Below are 20,929 nucleotides of genomic sequence, written 5' to 3' on the forward strand. Positions count from 1 at the left end.
CTATTCCCGTAGAAGAGCGCAAGCCATTTTCATCCCTGCACCAAGGAAATTAAATTTAAAAACGTGAATTAATTATTCTTCTTATTACTAATGTATGGTTAGTGGTCAATTCAGTGTCAAAGTTATGCAAGCAAACCGAAGGCCTTTGACATGAGTTAACGACTTATCTTAATTGACAACGACCAGAAACGAATTTTTACGTGCTCTCCGAAACACGGAGACGCCTACTTCAGGTACCCATCTATGGAATGACCGCGCCAAGGTTTCAGATCGTTTACCGACCGATGACCGCAATTGGCCATGGACACCTTACTACTTATTTAACTATAAGCGAGAAGTAAAACTGCATAATAATAACAATAAATGTAAAATTCTACCCAGAAACATCTGTAAAAGTCGTATTGAGATCACGTGGCGGGCAGGTTTGTCAAATGCATACACAGAGGCGGAGATGCAATGCTTATTGTTCTATGTTTGTGCGGTCACGAATATCTTGGCATTGTCGCTAAAACAAGATTATGAATATATAACTTGACCTCGACGATTCTAGAAATGCTTATTGTAGCACGATTCTTCACAATCGGTACTATCGAGTATCGAGATTTCACATTTAAAATGTGCTACTGAAATAGTTCTTAAGGCGCCCGCTAAAGGCGCTGATCAGATTTTTATAAAAAGTAGCGATAGCTAGTCGGTTGTCAATAGTTGATAGTGGTAGAACATCGCGCTACCTGTCAAGTCTTATTTTTAAGTCAAACGGGCTATAATTATTCTGCGAAAGAGACTTAAGTGGTTTGTGATTTACGCTCTGGTTTTGGCCGAATTTTGTGTCTGAAATATATTACTTAGACTAAGATGGATATCTTAATGGGTAAAACCTCGACCGACTGAGTGCGGTGTATTTCGAGGATAAAAGTTATCGACCGAATTGGTAACACTAAAATACGCTCCAAGATTGGAATCGCAGGTGTGCATTCTAAGTCTGCAACGTTATTTTGAGGTATGGGAATGGGACACGTTTGTCGAATGCATGCATAAATGAAGGTGGGACACTATTGTCACTGAATGTTATTTATGCTTGAAATAATTTGCAAAGGAATATTGAATGTTGTATTTTCGACTTCATGATACTATTTGACTCCACTGCTTTCAAAGTCTGGACTGCTATTGAGGATCAACAAACAGCGATCTAAGTACTTAACATCCTCATTTTCACCGTCGCTTACCATGAGATAAGATGAGAGACAAATGCCTAATCCAATAAAGAATAAAATAATATTCTAGGTACTACAAAAATGTAAATTACTTTATCAGACATGTTTTATTTTGTTCTGAATCAAATTCGTCTAAAGTAAGTCTAAAACAAATAGATTCTTATTTATACTAACAAAGTAAACTTGTAAAGAAAAATCGAGGTGTTTTAAGTCTACTTAAGTCGTCCGTGTCAGCTCAAAGGCTGCAATATACAAGTAGTGACGGCTTGTCGGGTCATCGTACAACACTGCAGTAATACATTTCTACTCGTTGACTGCGACTAGTTGCACGCGAAGATAGCCCCCTGGCTACTGATAGCTTTTCTTTTTCATTTTAATCTGACTAGAAAGTTGCTCTACTTTCAATAAAAGTAAGTGCTTCTGATTTGCTATTAGGTTAAGTCTGTCTTTAAAGATTTATGTCAAAGAAGCTCAGAATTCTGACTAATAATAAATTTTATCACAAAATAAAAATGATGGAACATCCGACATCTAAAAGTTGACAATATCTCTTCTACCGTTGTTGATTGTTTGTAAAATAAATCAGTTTTCCATGCATTTCGTTTGAACAAACAGCCAATTCATATTCGTTTAAACAAACTTTTGGCAGATATGGTACAAAAAATTTCAGAGATTTTATTTGTACGCGATTCAAATAATCCAAATTCAATGGGACAACTATTTGTATAGCCTACAGATATTTGTTCCGGCTTCAGACTGGGAACACAAAACACCCAGGTGTTTGTAATGTGATCTGTGTGTATAACGGCACACGCGACGCAACATACACTCCACCTCGCCGTACAAAGGGTTCAAAAATATTCGGTTCCACTTTTAGGCTTTTAACGTGTTTGCTAAACAATATTTCATGTTACTTTCAGATCCTATTTCGATAAGTACTAAGAAATATGTTGTTTATAGGCCGGAGCCCTAATTTAATAACTGTACTGCGTAATACTCATGCATTTTAATAGAAAACTATAGAATGCGATAGACATAGACAGATGAAAAGCTACACGAGCTAAAAGTTGGACTATCAAAAAGTATCAAAAAGTATTGTGACAGCATACAAATGGATATTAATGGTGATGGCTAGATTCATTCATGTATGTATGAAAGATGTGTCAACGTTAACACATATTGAAATAGTTTGTAGAATGAAAAATCTTTACTGATTTTATTTAAAGGTTTCTCAATATCTCAAAGACTGGTGTTCAATTCATTGAACGTCATCTATACTTGTCTCTCACGTAGCCAAGCAATTTGCCTATTGTTATTCAAATCGTAAATTAATTATTCATTCAAGTCATTTTCAGACGTAAATTTATTTTCTGCTTGTGATGCAACGGAAATTAAATATGATTTCTCATATCGAATATTTAATGGGGCAGTACGTAATTAACATATTTTCAATGAGATATTTTGGTTTCGGTGTAAAGTACGATTTATTGTGACATGGTATTTATGTTTGTTAATTATAAAGTACTACTAAAGTCTATGACAATGTTTTGTTTTTCAGAAATTATTGAAATTGTTATTTTTATTACTGCAATGAAACATAATAAGTTGACATCCTGAACAAATTATAATAATAGCTTATTTTATTCATGACAAACGATTGTACCATTGCTATATAAAAGTGACCGAGAACAGAAACAAATGGTAGACAATAAAATTAAAATCTATGTTACCCTTAATATGAGTGACTAGCTGACCCGCGCAACTTCGCTTGCGTCACCTAAGAGAATGGATCGAAATTTTCCCCGTTTTTGTAACATTTTTCGTTGCTACTCCGCTCCTAATGACCGTAGCGTGATGCTATATAGCCTATAGCCTTCCTCGATAAATGGGCTATCTAACATTGAAAGAATTTTTCAAATCGGACCAGTAGTTTCTGAGATTAGCGCGTTCAAACAAACAAACAAACAAACAAACAAACAAACAAACTCTTCAGCTTTATTATATTAGTATAGATGTATTCAGAGATATGATGTCAGTTGTTATCATCGACACGTCCCTTTGTGACACCGAGAGGGTCAGAGCTCAATCAAGCGAGTATCGGTGAACCACTTCAGCGTGTGATTCTAAGTAGGTGTATGCCCCAGTGACCTGCCTTAATGTTTCAGCATTTTATTCACTGACACGTACGGCCCTAGCCGCCATTAGAATTTCCTTACCGAATTTCCTTAGAGACGTAAACTGAGACGATGTTTTTGAACCCACTTCCTGTTTTATTGCAACTTGAGAATTTGAAAACGGAACGATATCTATGTCATCTTTTCCCTTTGGATGGTCGGAGTGGTCTTTGTTTTGTTGTATTTGTTGTTGTGAATATTTTATAAAGGGTTGTTGTAAGAGTAAGTTTTACAATGTCTTACAAACAAATAAGTACTCGTTAATATGTACAAAACATAGAACATTTTTGTACCCCATTGCAGTCCTACTGCTGGGTAAGGGTCTCATGCCAAACGAAAGAGGCTTTGAGTCCATAACACAAATTTTTGAACAAATGTAATCAAGATGGATGGACGCCTAATCTATGGTGGTTATTTTAGTGCCAACATTTTCCAAACATCAATTGATTTAAAGTACAATGTAAAGGTTTATTCATGTACTATATAGCGCACACGAATAGAGACATTACTATCTTCCAATATATACCTAGAGTTGCTCCACATTATACAGCAGGTATGCATATCGGTCACAGTCGAACTATTCGGAACCAGTCCTGCGATAACGACAGTCCTCAATAGATGCCTACTGTATAAACTGTATGAGCTTGCAAGCTTGAATTCTATGTAAACGAACTATGGGTTGTACTCACAAAGGTATTTTGTAGGTATAATTAATTCGACTAGACCCCGACTTAGTACAAGTCCTAGAAATATACTCTCATTATGGATGGGGCTGAATCAATTAGACCGACGAAATTATTGAAAATAAATAAACTTGTAATTATAAAATTTTGAATATAACTGATATTATGGTTTTGAGTCGTAGTTGATATACTAGTATGTAAACACAAAATATTACGCCATTTATGTCACAAAATCATTCATATAATTGTGTTAATTTCTGATGATTATGTTCTGTTGATTTTGATCAGCAAAAAATATAAGGACTTTTATAAGTCTTTCGAAAAATGTAGTACCTACACAAGTAAGCTATACACAATCCGGCTATAAACAAAACGAACATCTTATTTCTGAAAATATGATAAAACATTGTTTAGGCGGCGTCACTAGAAAAACGGTCAGTTGTGAAATATTAGCCGGGGCCGAAACATTTTTCATCCGTTTTCCTCGGTACACCTTCAGTTGGAACTTCATGAATATTTCAACCGGGATCAATTATTAAAATGATTTACTACTCCCCGGCTCGTTGTGTAAATGTAGCGGCAATGTGTGCTAACGTTTTCTTTTTTACAGAATAATATATAAACTGAGCCCCTTTCTGACCGTTTTCTTGAGCAAATAAACAATTAATATGCTTATGTTTATTATAAACTATTTATAATATTCTTTATTTTTTGGAAATGTTTAATAATTAGCGTAGATAAGTATACGGTAAAGTTTCATGTTACATCTTGTAATACCATTAATTGCCTCATTTTACAAGCCTTTAGACGTAATGATTACGTGTAGACTAGTCTACAAACAGTCTCTTTCAAAAACAAGGCGGTTTATTCGCTATGGACGCATCCTTAATAGCAATGTTTCCCTATCCATTAAAACAAGACCGAGATGCTTTATGTTCAAACCTAAATCTCGTTCCTAGCTAAGTAGATATTAATATGCAAAACGAGTACCGTTATCTTAGCACTCGTAGCACTTAAAATACCTCCCAATAACACTTTAAACCCGTCCATAATGCGTTATAAACCAAACAGGAACACACAAGGGACTGCGATAAAACTGCAGAGTGTAAGCGCGCGGCATTTCGCTTGCAAATTGCTCGTCGCAGGTAGAAATATCATGTTACGTCACGCCGCTCGAAGGCATTAGCATATCGATGCGACGTCGAACCAAGGCACCTGCTAAAAATGTACTCAAGTGCTGTTACCCGCTGTTGGTCACTTACGTACCACCGCATGAATTTTTATTCGGGAAATTGGATGGGATGGTAAATTTGGTGGCGTTATTGCTTGTGTTTGGACGCGAATGAAAAATAGAGGTATCAATTATCGAACATTGGTATACTGAAAATGTTTAAAAACAATTGTAACTGGCAGACGACACGCGCGACCACGTGGTTTCACACGTGTCCGTTCTTGAAAGAAGTAAATAATGTGATTTTTTATGAAGATTATAATAATATGTTCAATAACTTCCAAACTATTCGATTATCAAATCCACTATCGACCTACTTTAATATGCTTAGTTTTGAAAGCGTGTATTAAAGTTTCAAACTAGTCTATAATTCGCCATACATAGAGCTTTGAGTCACTAAGCCCATGTTATGTAAAATGAGATTTGTTTTCAAATTAGTTTGTTGTATTTCAGTAATTTTACATTGTATTCTCCAACATTTTAGGAACAACTTTACTCTCATTTTGAATTAATTACAAACTATTGTTGTTACGCGAAATTTATTCAGCTATCTGAATCATATAACAGAGTGCCTTTATCTATTATTTTTCGGCTACATTCTTTGACCTTGATCTGACTCTTATGATTGATGTTCTTCAAGACATTTCTTCTTTTATCCGACTTTGAGCATTATCTCGCTTTACACGAGCACGCAGTTATTTACAGAAATTGTATACCGTGGCCATCACAACTCCCACGGCCAACATTACATTAGACCGTTTACGGACCTCGCGATACACCTGACCCTTTATCTTTTACGATTATCTTTGTACCAAGAGAATTCTGAATGTGTTTCAATTTAATTTTAGGTGCTATTTAGGATATCGTAAGATACGAAGTAAAGGTAAGCGAGCCAGATAGATAGTTGTTAAGATAAAGAATTTAGCTCAGAACCGAGGCACGTATTTACAAAAGCTCGACATTTACCTGGCGCGGTATTCAAGCCGGCCGATTGTGCTCGCTCCCTCAGCCGTGCTACACGATAAACGATGAAAAGACCTACCGCCGGACACTCCATTCATGTATATCATTGAGTGCCTACACGGGTAACTATGTAGAAAACCGAGGAAACGTGCGTTCAGACCGTGCTCATGCAAAGTAACGGGTGTATGTTAACACGTCGCGTCGCGTCTTCTACTCTTAATACATGAATTAAGTTGTAACAAAATGTTCCCTTTTGTCATATGTTTCCGGACGGAATTTTCCCTTTCCCTTTGAAGTCACGTGTCGTGAAGGAAAAAGGTTAGAATGACGGTTTACGTTGTCACTTTGAAGTTTTAATACATATCTGTGTGTGACCTCTGTGATGTTTGATGTGAGTAAAGCATTCCAGTATTATCAACGTTCCCGTATTTTCGATATTATAAAAACGAGCTTCTTTGATTCATATACGATCGAGCTATTTTTATCCTTGTCTAAAAACGGTATGTTTTTCTTTTATATATCTGAATTCGTGAATATTTTGACGAATTGAATGACGTTTTATTTACATTACTGAGGAATGTAAATAGTAAGTAAATTAAAGTACTTAATAAATAAAAAGTTAAATAAGTTCTCATCCTAATTAAAATTAATTTGAGTAAACATACTCACAAAGCATTCTTTATGCAAACACGAAACAATTTCAAAAAAGTTACACCGCAATGAAATACGAGAGAGCGCACAATATTTTACTTTTGGTACATTAACTGCATTTTTAACAAAGCAACATCCATATCTCGTCAACTATCACCCTCATACCCTAAACACTTTTATTTGTGTATTTGCAAGAGTTTACTCGATTGTCCGGGCTTTCTCGTGCGTGGAGTGCGATAAACCGTTGAAAAGATGAAATATAGAGCGGCACGGCGACCCACTGGTCACTGTTGTTGTAAAGGACCGAGTATGTGTTAGTAATGTTTATATTTTAGACGTTAATTCCTTTTGAACTGTATGTTTGTGTAGCACTAGCGTCCTTGTAAATGTATTCGAGTTTTGCGTAATATTTCACGATAAGAATCTTTTTATTCAGTCGACTGTTGTCTGATTTTAATAGCCGAATCAATGTTGTTTTCAGTTCGGTGACAACATTGGTTATTTGATTTAGTTTTTATTTACTGATCGAAACCTCTAAGCTCATAAATTATCTGTAGGAATGGAAATAAACGTTTGCTATTAGTTTTTTACTTTGAAAAATGGTAGTTAAAACAAACAGAAAATACTGTACACCAACAGTCCACTTGATATCTCCTTTAGCTTCAAAGTTCGCAGTACAATCACTAGATTTTTAAAATTTTGAAGACTCAAAAATCGGCATAGAAAACTTATCGGTTCTATGCTGTAACACCTAGATCAAATGAAAATTACTCAAACATGGCGTCACATTTCCTATTTCATGACGTCTAAATTCTAACTTGTGATATAATAGAAGCTATTAAAGCCGAGCTATTATTCACAAAGTCTTCATTACGTGCGTGCTTTGTCGTAGCTAACATGTACGATAAGTCGATATTCTGAGTAAACACGAAGACAATATCAGACAATATAATCAATACGTTATACTAACAAGACTATTCATCCATTGTATTGCTCTGATTTGAATTAGTAATTCCTCTATCTATATTTTAGTCAAGTTTCCTATAGCTGTGTAGAACACCAATATAATGTACAAAGACTTTAACTATTGAAATTTGCGATAGTTTAATTTCAAGTCTGCTATTGAATTTAATATTCGATATATCGCATACGATGACTTATCGCATCATGAACAACATTTAAAAGGAAAAAAAGCTGGGGACTTAACATGTATATTAAAAATATGAACGTAAGCCTTTATTGTAAGACCTTAATTTGTAATGATACATTTTAAAGTCTTACAACAAAAAAAAATTAAGAGGCCGTAGGAAGTTACAAAATAATGTTTAACGATACCTGATCAATTGATTTCTTTTAAACAATTCTCAAATTCTCTCAAATTGACAATCAAACAAAGCTATCGTGTGGGCGAAATCGCCAGAGGAATACACTCTGACCAACTAAAATAACATTAGTAATTTAGTACGATCTTTGATACTGTGTAAGAAAACTTTCCTAATAAGAAAGCACTACATTTGATATCATCTTTGACATTGTAACAGACGTAAAGGCTGCTTCATTACCTTCATATAATAAGTCAATACGCACACAGACACTGGCGTCACGCACACATGGACACAAGAAGAGAAATACAAACAGTCTGCGAGTGATTTGTATTAATATCAGAGTAATATAGGTTTGTCTCGATGAGGGTATCGAACTTTCAGAGAAAGCAAATATCGATAAGGCTTTTGTAATAATCTAAGAGCGATTCCAGGTAGTCACGTTTATCGAAAACTCCGTTAGTTTACGATGCGTACAACTATTAATGTTTGCGCAATTTATTTAATCACTTTGTAAATATTACGGCTTGATAATTATTATCTCAGACATTTTAGATCAAAAGTCGTTCTATGTTAAGATTTTCAGTATTTAAGAACAATTTCAATCTCATAGATATTTCTCAAGTTAAATCTCTTCGAAAAGATTCTGAACCTTGTGCTTTTGAGAAAATATTACTCATTTACTAAATGAACATATTAGTAAAATTACCTCACATTCTCCGGATGAAAATTGTCGGGCAATTACTATTCCGACCCGAAACATCCCTACAAAATGACAGGAATACAGTATTGTCGGGGCATTCAGTATATTAGAATTAAAGGCCGTTATCAATAACGTTTGTGGAGGTAATACGGCCATATTGACACACGAGGGGCGGTTCAATAACGAAAATATTTATCCATTGGTCGTCATTCCGCGCGTGACATCACAACGGCCGACCTATTGCCCTAATGACGTTTGATTGTCCCGCTCACATTTCACCACGTCACGTACGTTCACAATATGATCTACGCCGTTTTGTGCCTTGTATTCTGTTAATGAGTTTTTTGTCAATGTGTGTGTAATTCACGCGTTATTGCACACAGGGGTCGTGGCTGCTCGTTATCGTAAATTGCAGTGTTCGTTTCTTAGGGAATGCACGGATTTTCTAAGCTGTGTTATTATTATGTCAGGTGTAATTGATAGGTAATGAATGAGGTTAACGTTGATGGCTGTGACTGTTTAATCTATATGAGCGTAACGAAGAATGTTATGAAAGGAGAATGCTCAAAATGTATGGGAAAAAAACCCAGGCCGTACACAAACGGTGTGTAGCTCAGAATTTTAGTGATACTGAGTGATTCAATTCCAGATATTCGCCTCTATCAAATTCGATGGCTAAATACTGTTTTTTGCTATTATCTACTATTTAAAAGGTGAATTTAAATATATTATATTTTTATCATATTTTTCAAACATTCATCACAATTATTTTTTGAATAATATAATTGTACTAGCTGACCCACGCAACTTCGCTTACGTCACATATGAGAGAATGGGTCAAAGTTTTCCCCGTTTTTGTAACATTTTTCACTGGTACTCTGCTCCTATTGGTAGTAGCGTGATGATATATGTACTTATGGCCTATAACCTTCCTCGATAAATGGACTATCTAACACTGAAAGAATTTTTCAAATCGGAACAGTAGTTTCTGAGATTAGCGCGTTCAAACAAACAAACAAACAAACAAACAAACTCTTCAGCTTTATAATATTAGTATAGATAAGTAAATATCTAATACTGTGATTTTTAAAAAATAATTAACAATAAAATAATTATATTCTATCACTACATAGTACATAGAAGGTGCCAGCTGCATTTCTTCCCGTGCATACTGCAAAAGTCAGTAGAGGGATGGAAGGTTTTGGTGCTTCATAGGCTATAGGCTAGCAATCTACCACCATGACAACACTTTTCTACCTTATAATAGCCCTCCAATTGTCTGCCAACCCGCATTAGACCAGTGTGGTGCACTAAGGCCTGATCCCCCTCTTTGTTAAGAGGGGAGGCTCGTGCCCCTCGGTGGGGACATATATGACCTGGTGATGATGACTCATTTTTCAAAAATATATTTTTTTATATTTTTAATTTGTAACTCAGTTACATACCTATATTAAAAATGTGTGACTCAAAAAAGATTAAACATTTATATACTTAGGTAACTTATTTAAAAAATATAAAAATATATTGAAAACCCCTACTGAAAAGTTATAGCAAAATAGTATGTTCAGCCATCGAATTTGATAGAGGTAAACATTGGGAATTCAATTACACAGTATAACTAATTTTTTGAGTTACATAACATTTGTGTACAGCCTGGGTTTTTTTTGAGCATTCTCCTTTATATTCTTCTGTAGTTTGAGTGTACAAACTAAAGGTTTACTTTGCCAATGAGCCTTAACCCAATAAGCTATAAGCTCCCAATGAACTTCAAAGTATAGTGATGTCTAAACGATTCTGTCTCAATGATTTGTCTAGATTCAGAACAATATCTTAACCATACATTGGATCGATCAATAAGGAGTCAAACTCACAATCCAGACAAAATACCGCGACTGAAGTACTCGAGTCAAAACGACCGGTAATAACTCAACGACGCGAATAATATAAGAAGAACAAAAAGGAATAAAGTAATCTGAAAGTACTAAGTGCTTTTGTTTCGAGGCCGATAGATAAAACTGCCTAACAAATACTTATGCTCGGTAAAATTGTATACGCGTGCGCGGAATTTTTAATAAGTTGCGACAACAGTACTTATGTTTCCGATTAAGATAATATAAAAGTTGTACCCTTAGTTCTGAATTATAACTATGGAAATTTTATTTGAATTGAAGTATTCCGTCTGGATTCGTTATTGACTTTGAAAGATTTGTAGGAAGTAATACAAAGAGCTTAAGTTTCGAAGGATATTTAGTACCTTTGTATAAAAGCAGTACACGATAGTTCCTTTATGTTCATAATTTACATGTTGGGCTAGAATGAGTTCAACAACTTTACAGAAACTTAAAAAGTTTGTTGCAAACGAGTTGAACGAATATTTCAATGTGCCTTGAGATAGTGTTCCGAATAACTTTTATCTGGCTAATGTTCACACATTTTTTGTAGGCGTTAAATACAGTTGAAAAGAACTTGTCTAGTCTTAATCGTTTGTACTATCAGCCAAATTACTGCACACTAAAACAGCTGTAACACAGTTATTTATTGTGAAATCTTATCATAGTCTAATAATAAAATCGCACCATTTTTCACGGTAGTCTGATAATATAGGTCGTACGTCGGGTCATAAATATTGTTATTACTCTGATTATTTCCTCGAACAGAGCTTTATCTGCGGCTCGTTTATCGACGTAGTGACATAATATTGATGTCAGCAGATGTAAGGGAATGTCGGTAAGTTCTAACGTCATTATCGTACCGTTTGTTTGATTGCTTGCAGATAGCGGGATGGGAATCAGCCTCGAGCGCTTTGGACTCGTATTACTCTTGGGAACTTACATAAATGTTAACGGCTTTGTCGCCGAAGGTACTATAGATTTCGCCTTATTGGAGATGAATTAGTGCCCTATAAACCTCCTTTATGAAGTCTTTGCGTCGCTTGTACTGTACGAAAATTTTCTCGGCTTTTCGCCTTGATGGAGATTTCTTGGGAATTTATTACAGACAGATATTGTTCAAATATATGTAAAAATCACATACGTTTGTCAAATATGTATTTTGAAATTGAGTAGGTATATATCTTTTTCCGTTAGTCGTATTCGTAGAAGTGTTACTGAAGCGCTTGTGCGGAAAATAAAAAAAGGTGCAAAACACTTTCTAAAGAAATCGGAAACTTGTTACTGAGGAAAAACATAGCATCTATAAATTAAAGTCAACTTGTGATAAAATCCGAAGCAAAATTGTACAAAGACAGTAAATTATGTGGTAATACATTACCCCGTGCATTATTCAAATGCAGCTTCGGTGCAGTTACGATCGTAGATCGAAGTGCTCAATGGATTTATCCAGCCCGTTGTTAATTTATTGCCGGTCGCCGCGAGAGGGCGTTGAATAACAGCTTCCTGTACAATGAATACCAAATGTGCTTAAGACGAATCTATTACTTTTTGTGAATACGTTTCGATTCTAATACTTGAGTGCTTGAGGACGATAATGCATCGTAGTCAATATAAAAACTGTGAAAAATGCATAAAAATTCTAAATGCATGTGTTATGTTCAGTTTTTATGCAAGCTAGGCCTGTATAAAATCAAGACATATTTGTTTAAATAATAATTTATTTACAAAGGTATTGGCCGATTTATCCGTTGATACCATAAAAGTTGTTTGCGTAAGTGGTATTTATGAAGCAATGGTGACTCGTACTGGGTGTCGCAATCATTGTGTTCCCTGATTTTGTCGGTGTTTTCTTCTAATGCGATCGCGATGTTCGCGTGCTCGCACCAATTTGTGTCGGCGCCTTATCGCCGAGGCTAATGTTCAGTGTAATGCCACTTCCGACATGAAAACTGTTCCGAACTCATTGTTCTCTCCATCGGCTTGCTTCTTTAAAGTACTGTGTACGGATAAACACGGGCGATAGGAAGCGACCCGTTTCCGTAAATTCGAATTAAGACTTGCCAGCATATTGTTAGAGCTGTGATTGTTTCCTTTGTTCCTAATTGTACGCTATGACGTTGATTCGCATTCAGCTTTAACTGGAAACGTTTACAGGAAATTGGTTCAACAGATAGATATGTTAAAACAACTGGTCTTATTGGAGCATCGAATATTTACTGGTCCCGTGTACATGTCAAAAGGGTGACATTTTTATTAAACAGTACGCGAATAAATCCGCGATATATATTTATCGTGAATACACATATTTCGCGTGTCAGCGCAAGCAGGTGCTCGGTTCAGAATTTGTCCCGTCAGCAAACATAACAGCGGCCATTATTACAGTTGCGTAGTTTCCCTCACCTCGCGCACGGCCGGCGCATCTTGATATATCGTCGATGTGAGCCACGAAAGAAAACACTTTTTCATTGATTCAGTGCCACATCTGGCGACAAAACGCCTTCGGCTTTCCATTCTGATGACCTGACTTGACATTTTTATTGCTCTCCATATTTTTGTGCGCGGCCTCCGAGGCATTCGTCGTTTATGGAAGCTGGCGTAAAATATTGTGAAACTTGAAGGAGGACAGAACAGATATTATGATATTACTGACACGATATATTGAAGAACTTTTGACAGCGATGGGATGCTCGCAGCACTGGCCTTTCAGTTTTTTATCGCCCTTTTTTTTATCTTTTATCGTAACAGTTTGTTTGGTAAAGTTGTTCGTCAAAATTATACCGCTTTATTGTGCCTATGTTAAGCGCCTCAGAATTAAATAGACTCGATGTTGTTCCAGAAAGGTTTGCCTAATTTATGAGTCGGCATAATTTTATTTTATTACAGGTAATTTCATGAAAAAATAGATTTTTGATAACGTATTTTGCAGGCAAATGTAATAACACGTAATTCTGAAAGTACTTAATGTAGAAGTCAGATAAATAATATTTCATAGCTTTTGTGGCTCTGAAATAGAAGTAATATTTTTATCAAGAATAATAAAATATATCATCGTTTAACAAGATTTTCTTCGTCTACGACTAAAATATATCTGATCTGTAGAAGTTAGGTTATACTCAACAGCTATATAAATACTTAAACAAACACATTTATTTTTATAAAGATGATCGATTTAACATCATGAGCTAATTCGTACTTACTGGTTTGTTTGCTCGAAAGGAAAGTTTGTGCCAAGAACTGTCAAACTTCGTGACGGGGTGCTCTTATAACAAAATACAATTTGTCATGATTGATCAAAGAAGTTGGCCAAAACAAAGACAGGTCCCGTAACAAAGCCTCCGTCTTTTGTCGAAGAATTTTTTGGCTACAATATTGAAGGCTTTTAAGAAGTGAACTGTGTTACCAAACTTGCTCGCAGACTTTTGTAGCAATTATTATTTCATGACAGTTTCTTCTTCTTTTTATGACATTCTTAATAAACGTTAAAAGGACTATAAGGTGCAGCGCAGACGGCACACTTTTTGTGCGATCGAGTCTGCGTACTAATGTGGTAAAGTCTATTAAAAACTTAAACTTACCGTATTTTGGTTTTTCTTTAGACTCATACATGTCCAAACAGGAGCGGAATAAACAATTCAGCACACTTCATCCCACATTTTTCTTTTTAAATGTCTATCATGATATTCTGCAGACTCGATCGCACACAAAAAGTGTGCCGTCTGCGCTGCACCTTAATGTCACGTTTTCCAAACATGATGAAATGTGTATAAATGTATTATTATAGTCATAATCGAAATAAGCTTAAAATATTCACGCACCAGACATTTTGCTTAAATATTTCAGGTAAACGATCGCGGGCGAGTGCTTACATCATAAATATTGTAAATTTTACCTTTAGCCTTTGATCATTTGCGTAAAAATTGCTTTTAAATGCGTGCACGCAATTTTACATCATCAAAGAAATTCTAAGTACAGGTTTGAGTTTCCGAGTGAATTGAGTGAAAACATAATATGTATTTTTTAAGGCACTTGGTTTGGGGAATAAACAGGGTGATAAATATTCATGAGGGAAGTAAGCCTTCTTGTCATAGACTTGAGAGCCTGATGGATGGCGAGCGTGCTTTACTCTACTTACTACTACCATACTAGAGTATCTAGGTCTTACTTAGATAATGTAATATGTTCTGAATATTGGAGCAGGGATTTATTTAGACTATGTAAAATAATACGTTTTATTCACAGGACAACATTATCCACCTTTTAAGACGAAATTATTTGTATTTGGATTTAGTTGCTTTCGGTTTTATTTAATCTGATGCTGTCGCCTCAAATCGCTTAATTACGAGACGTACAGTTCCAATAAATGACGCAAACTTAAGGTAAAAATACATTTATAAGCAAATATTAGTATAAGCAGATCGTGGGTGTAAAATGTAGGCTAAGGTCAGGACGTGATAGACTTATACAATTACTACACGATATTCGTTTACCACCAGCCCACATAGTGTTGGTATAATATCATTACTTTGATATATTAAGGGAAATTTATTTATTTATATAAAAAATAAAAGTTAAACTACGGGGTTGGTTGTTGAAGTAGTTGTTTTGCAGCTAATAAAGCGGTGAACGGTTTGAAGTTCGGACACATATTTATCTTAAACATAAAATCTTCAAATATATTGTCATTTTTAAAGATCAAGCCGTGGGCTTCCTGCTGTTTCTTCTCATGAGCAACCAACTTTCCCGAAACAAACAAAAAATACAATATACATATGACTATTTCAAATACTTTGTACGAAGTCCACGAAATAAATAATATTTTGAATTGGAATTGAACATTTTAATTTATCTGGAGACGGTTTATAACTTTGTCTATTATTTAAAACATTCCCGATATTGAAGAATAATTTCAATAAGAATATTAATCAAATAGTAATATTAAAAACAAATATCAGTAATTTGTACAACTTTTGCAGTAAATCTAACCTTCTTTTAAGTATAAAAAAATCATTTATAACTTGCTATTAATTTTAAAATAAATTAACAAATACCAAACGCGGTTTAATCTATCAAAATCAACAATTAATATTCAGGTAATTAGGGCGTAAATATTATCAAATGCAATAAATTTTAGTAATTAAACCAATAAATAATGGTCAATTAATATAAATAATAGGAAATACGAAAACAATTAATCAAATTTTGTATTACTAATATCTCAATTTGGTTTTGTACAAAACATTTACGAATACAGCAATGGCAGATGCCCTCGTTTGAATTACAAATTGAATAGTTATCGCTTTTGACATCCAAATACCTATTCATTCATTAAAAAACGTTGCGATGCGTAGCTCTGAAAAACGTTTGAATTCAGCGTAGTATTAGAATTTCAGTTCAGTGGGCAAATGCCAGTATATTTTTATTGTAATAGAAATATTTTTTCAAAAATGCTACGTTGATATTTACAAATATTATTATGCTGGGCGGTTAAATCTATGTGGTAGAATAATATCGCAGAAAAGACTAATTTTCATATATTTTTGAAGTTAATGTTTTTGCGGATATACTTAGGTCTATTTGCTACGAGTTGTAGAAATTCTGTGCTGATACGTGCGGGAAAGGTGACGTATGTTCATATTGTTTGAGTAAAATCTATCTAGAGGAAATTACGCTCTTTTGCTGTCGTTTCAGAACATTCTAAGACAAGATTTGTTTTAGTTCTTCAATTCAAAGTTTTATGTAAATACAGTCTCAAATCCTCGAAATTAATATTTACTTCTCTTGCATGGTACATCTACAGGGTTTAGCGTTGTGTATGAATGGTCCATTTATACCGAGTGCAATGAATGGGAGCACGCATTTTCAAAGCCGTTATCAATCATCGACCTGTCATCTTTTTATCAAGTCTTATTGATACGCACTTAATAAAACCGCATACAGAGTGTATGTATTTACAAACGTTTAGGGAAAACGTTACATTTGAATAAGCATTCATGTTTTTTCTTTTTTTTTTTTTTTTTTGTTTTTTTTTTTTTAAAAGACAACTCCCGCACTAAGAATTGCTCTTGTGTCGCGGGGACTTTTACAAACATACAAACAACGGACACAAAGCACAACCAGACCCGAAACAATTATTTGTGGATCGCACAAATAATTGCTCCGTGTGGGAATCGAACCCACGACCTCCCGATGCAGTGGTATCGGCGTGGTGACCTAAACCACTGCGCCACGGAGGCAGTATTATTATGTGAAATAAATTATGTAATAAGTTTTGCCTAAGTGTGAGCGAAACTTTATAATATCTGTTACTTACGTTTTGTAACTATGCATGCTGCTACATCCGCGTTTATACCCGGGAATAAAACAAATCACTGTGTTAAGTATTCTCAGTTTATCCAATTTATCTTACAAAAAATAACAAACAAGCAATGACATTTATAATATTAGTATGGATTATAAGCAGCCATTAATCCCAAAGAACAGCTATACAGGGAAACTCCATACATCGGGAGTATTTTTGGCACATCTATCTACTTGTACCGCAGCCAAATAATGAGTTAAACGCTTAGCATGAACCGCATCCGCTTTGAGCCGTAGCCAATAGTCCGCTGATTGATTTCCTCGAAACCATTACCTACGATTTCCGCGATAAAAAAGTTAAATAGCTATTTGTTTCCAAGCAGGTTTCTCTTTATTTATTTATTGAATCTGGCGATGTTTGAGTGGGTACACGTAATATGATAATCTGCTGATGTAATTTGTTTTGAGAACTTTGATCTACGGGTAAAAATATACACGTTCTTTTTTCAGCAGTATAAACCAATTTTATTCGAGTTCAACGAATCTGAAACAAATTTTTCCTAAAAAATATTAATCTACTTTTATAGAGATACTAAGAGGTGCTCATAGTTTATGTAAGTACATTAATTTTATTTTAAAGTTATCTAGCACATTACGTCTCAAATAATGCGTAGTACCCGAGAGGCACGGATAAACTAAATATATGGACAAAGAACAAACAATGTAGTAATAGAGTATCTAACTTCTGATTACAAAGTCTAAACAATCACAATTTATTCATGAAACAATGTGTTTCTAGGTACATGTTACACGTTATTGTGATATCAACGTATTCCCTGAGAACCTTCAACGAAATATTAGGTTTCTGGTTCATATCGTAGTCTATTGTATGCAACCGACAGTTAAAGGGCGCTTTGGAGATACTGTAACGTGCTTTATAAATTTGATATGACTTTGTTTCTATACCATGTCTACTGTTATCATCAATATCAATGTTACATAAGCATAAATATACGTGATTGATTGTTCTTTCTGTTGACTACATTTATGAGTTGTTAAAACCATAAATAGTAATAATTTCTCAGCATCCATTACCATTCTATTACAGCGAGTAGAGAATTTTGATGACAGCTAAAGTTGAACATCACTATTTGACTAGGAGGGCTGCCGCACATTTACGTTTGGTTAACTACGGCTGAATTTGAATAACAATAATGTTAATTTAGAGTTGATAAAAGTTTTATGTATACAGGATGATTTTTACTTTTATCCGTGCTATGCGGTGAAACAAAACTAATATAAAATTTTCCACCAATACACGGTTATGTAGAGCATGAATTTGAATATTGACAGCTTTTAGTTATTGACGTTTAATTAATTCATAAATTCAACGCGTGGTCCGCTCCGAAACTTTGGTTTCCTGTTGGTCGTCCATGTTGGAATACAATTTAATTATATTTTGTGATTAGTTGTCACGCGACAATATTCGTTAGTTGATGACAATTCAATTTTATAAAATATTCCGTGATTGAATACCTCACAAAAGTAGGCAGCTTTTGTTGGCGTTGGTTTTTGTTGTCAAGTTTTTTATTCAATGATATAATGGCGTTTTTTCAGTTGTTTATCTGCATGATTGGATCCGGTATTTGTTCTTGAGTACAAGTCAGTTTCTTTGCAAAGTGATCATATTTATTGGAATGCTTTGAAGGGTTACAGATATAAGCCTTCAATAATAAAGTATAAATGATGAGGGGTGAGCTAGGGGTTGAGTGATCCATTGCAGGCCTGCGAAGATTTATGATAAGAGCCCAACTTACGGATGTCGCCACCCACTGCGCTTGGCTCACGGACTCCCCGGGCCCATGGAGAGCCTGACATCATATTTTTGTCTTGTCAAAACCTTGAATTATTGTACGGTTGTGTTTTATGAGCAAGGTTAATAGAATAACAGTATGTTATAAGGAATCATATTTTTACAGATACGACAATCTGCTATTATTTGGTTGTTAGTGTATTTGATAAGTAATATAAGATAATAAAGACAGCTAATTAGGTACGGGCGTTTTGGGTAGCGGTTCATCCCCAGCTGCATAATGAACTTAATCGTGTAAAACATATAGTTCATTTTGCGAAAACAAGAATAAATATGTAAACTTCGAACCCCTTAAAACAATTGTGGTAATAATGAACCTTCACACTCAATTTATCTTGTTAATCATAATTTAGTATCGCTATTTGTCACAACAGCGAACAAAAATATATTCAAATGAAGATACCAGGATCTTTTTGTTTGGGTCTTGATATAAATATGAAAAAGTTAGCTGCCATTGTTCAGCGATCTAGAAGAAAAAGGCGCGACAAGGGGATTTAAAGCGACGTAGAAGCCTGAAATATTTGCTTCCAAAAATAACAACACATTTTGGAAGTTTCAACAACCGTAAAACTTTATTTGAGGAGTCAATGTTCAAGAAAAAATAGACATAATTTTCTCTAAACGAAAATAACGGTAATTAAAAACCTTTACGTATTATATGTCAACTAAAACTTCAGTAACTTATCCGTAGCCACAAAATTGTCTCTACAACCAACTAACCCCCGGTTCCTGAGCACATTTAGCGGTAGTTCATCTATACAATAGCGTTTTTTTATATGAATTTAAACGGTATTGAATAGATAAACTTCTGTTAAATGTTCCTCAAAAACCTGCTGTGTCAACATTTTCTACTACACCTAACTAAAAACTTAATTAAAAATACCACAAATAATTTCTAATTTTATTACAATACCGTAAACTTAATTAGCACTTTCAAAATGTTATATTGGCCGGTGTATGTTAACATTCAGAGCGGTGGATTAACAAGTAATCAGTACAAATTAGTGAGGCAGCACTGGCTGTAATGTGCCGCATTAAATTCTGCATTAATTACAGGTTAGAAACTCATTTGCCGATGCATTGGCGCAATGGTTTATGTTTCCTTTTTGTGTTTTATGTTACGGTTCAATGTAATGAATATTTCACTTGTGATGTGATGTAGCTTTACGTAATTAAAGGCTTTAAAAACAATTGTGTGAAAAGTGTTACTTTATGAGATTTGGTTGTGGCAAGCGAAGAGTATCAAATAACAAAAAACAAAAATCAGTAATAACATTTAAAATTAAGAATATCAAGTTGTTAATTTACGCGTTAAGACCAATGCTTACCGCGTAAATTAACAAAACATCATCATGGTAAAATGTTACTAAAGAGCTCTGCCTGCATTGGAAAACATATTAACTTATTTCCTAAAATGAATTATGAAAAGTCAAACCACCAAAAAATAACTCATACGTGCAAAAGTTATGTAGTAAAATATACAAGAGTTAAAAGGAACGTTTTGGAAAATATTATATTTGAATAAATCCCATTTATGTTTGCTGTATGTCCCCAACTGAGGAAGCGGCGTGTTAACATAGGCTAACGGGCCCGGACAATGCTTTCCACGCGGCTTGCACAGATAAACTTCGCAATGGTCTGAGAATTCCGTCACGCAAAAACAACCTTACACTCCTAAATTTTAAAGGACGAAATCGCACGCACCCATTTCTCCGCCCGAATAATCATTCATGTAAATGGCATGCCTCCGAACCAACATTACGTAGTTTGCCCTCGATACGAAAGGCAAGTCAGGATGAATGGATTAACCCAATCCTGCACTGTTTAATAACGTTTTAAAATCCATATAATTTCTATTATCTCCGCTGACTTTTCGCAACATCATGCCACAAGTACCAAAACGATGCTACGGTAATATTTTTATTT

The 20,929-nt window shown here is 34.8% G+C and overlaps 1 protein-coding gene across 2 annotated transcripts in view; it reads left to right on the forward strand.

Moving 5' to 3' along the window:
• Positions 1–20,929, forward strand: part of LOC142977030 (semaphorin-2A-like) — a 341,213-nt gene that overhangs the window by 13,643 nt on the left and 306,641 nt on the right. The window lies entirely within an intron of this gene.

Source organism: Anticarsia gemmatalis, chromosome 12 (assembly GCF_050436995.1).
Source record: "Anticarsia gemmatalis isolate Benzon Research Colony breed Stoneville strain chromosome 12, ilAntGemm2 primary, whole genome shotgun sequence".
In the NCBI taxonomy this organism is placed as follows: Eukaryota; Metazoa; Arthropoda; class Insecta; order Lepidoptera; family Erebidae; genus Anticarsia; species Anticarsia gemmatalis.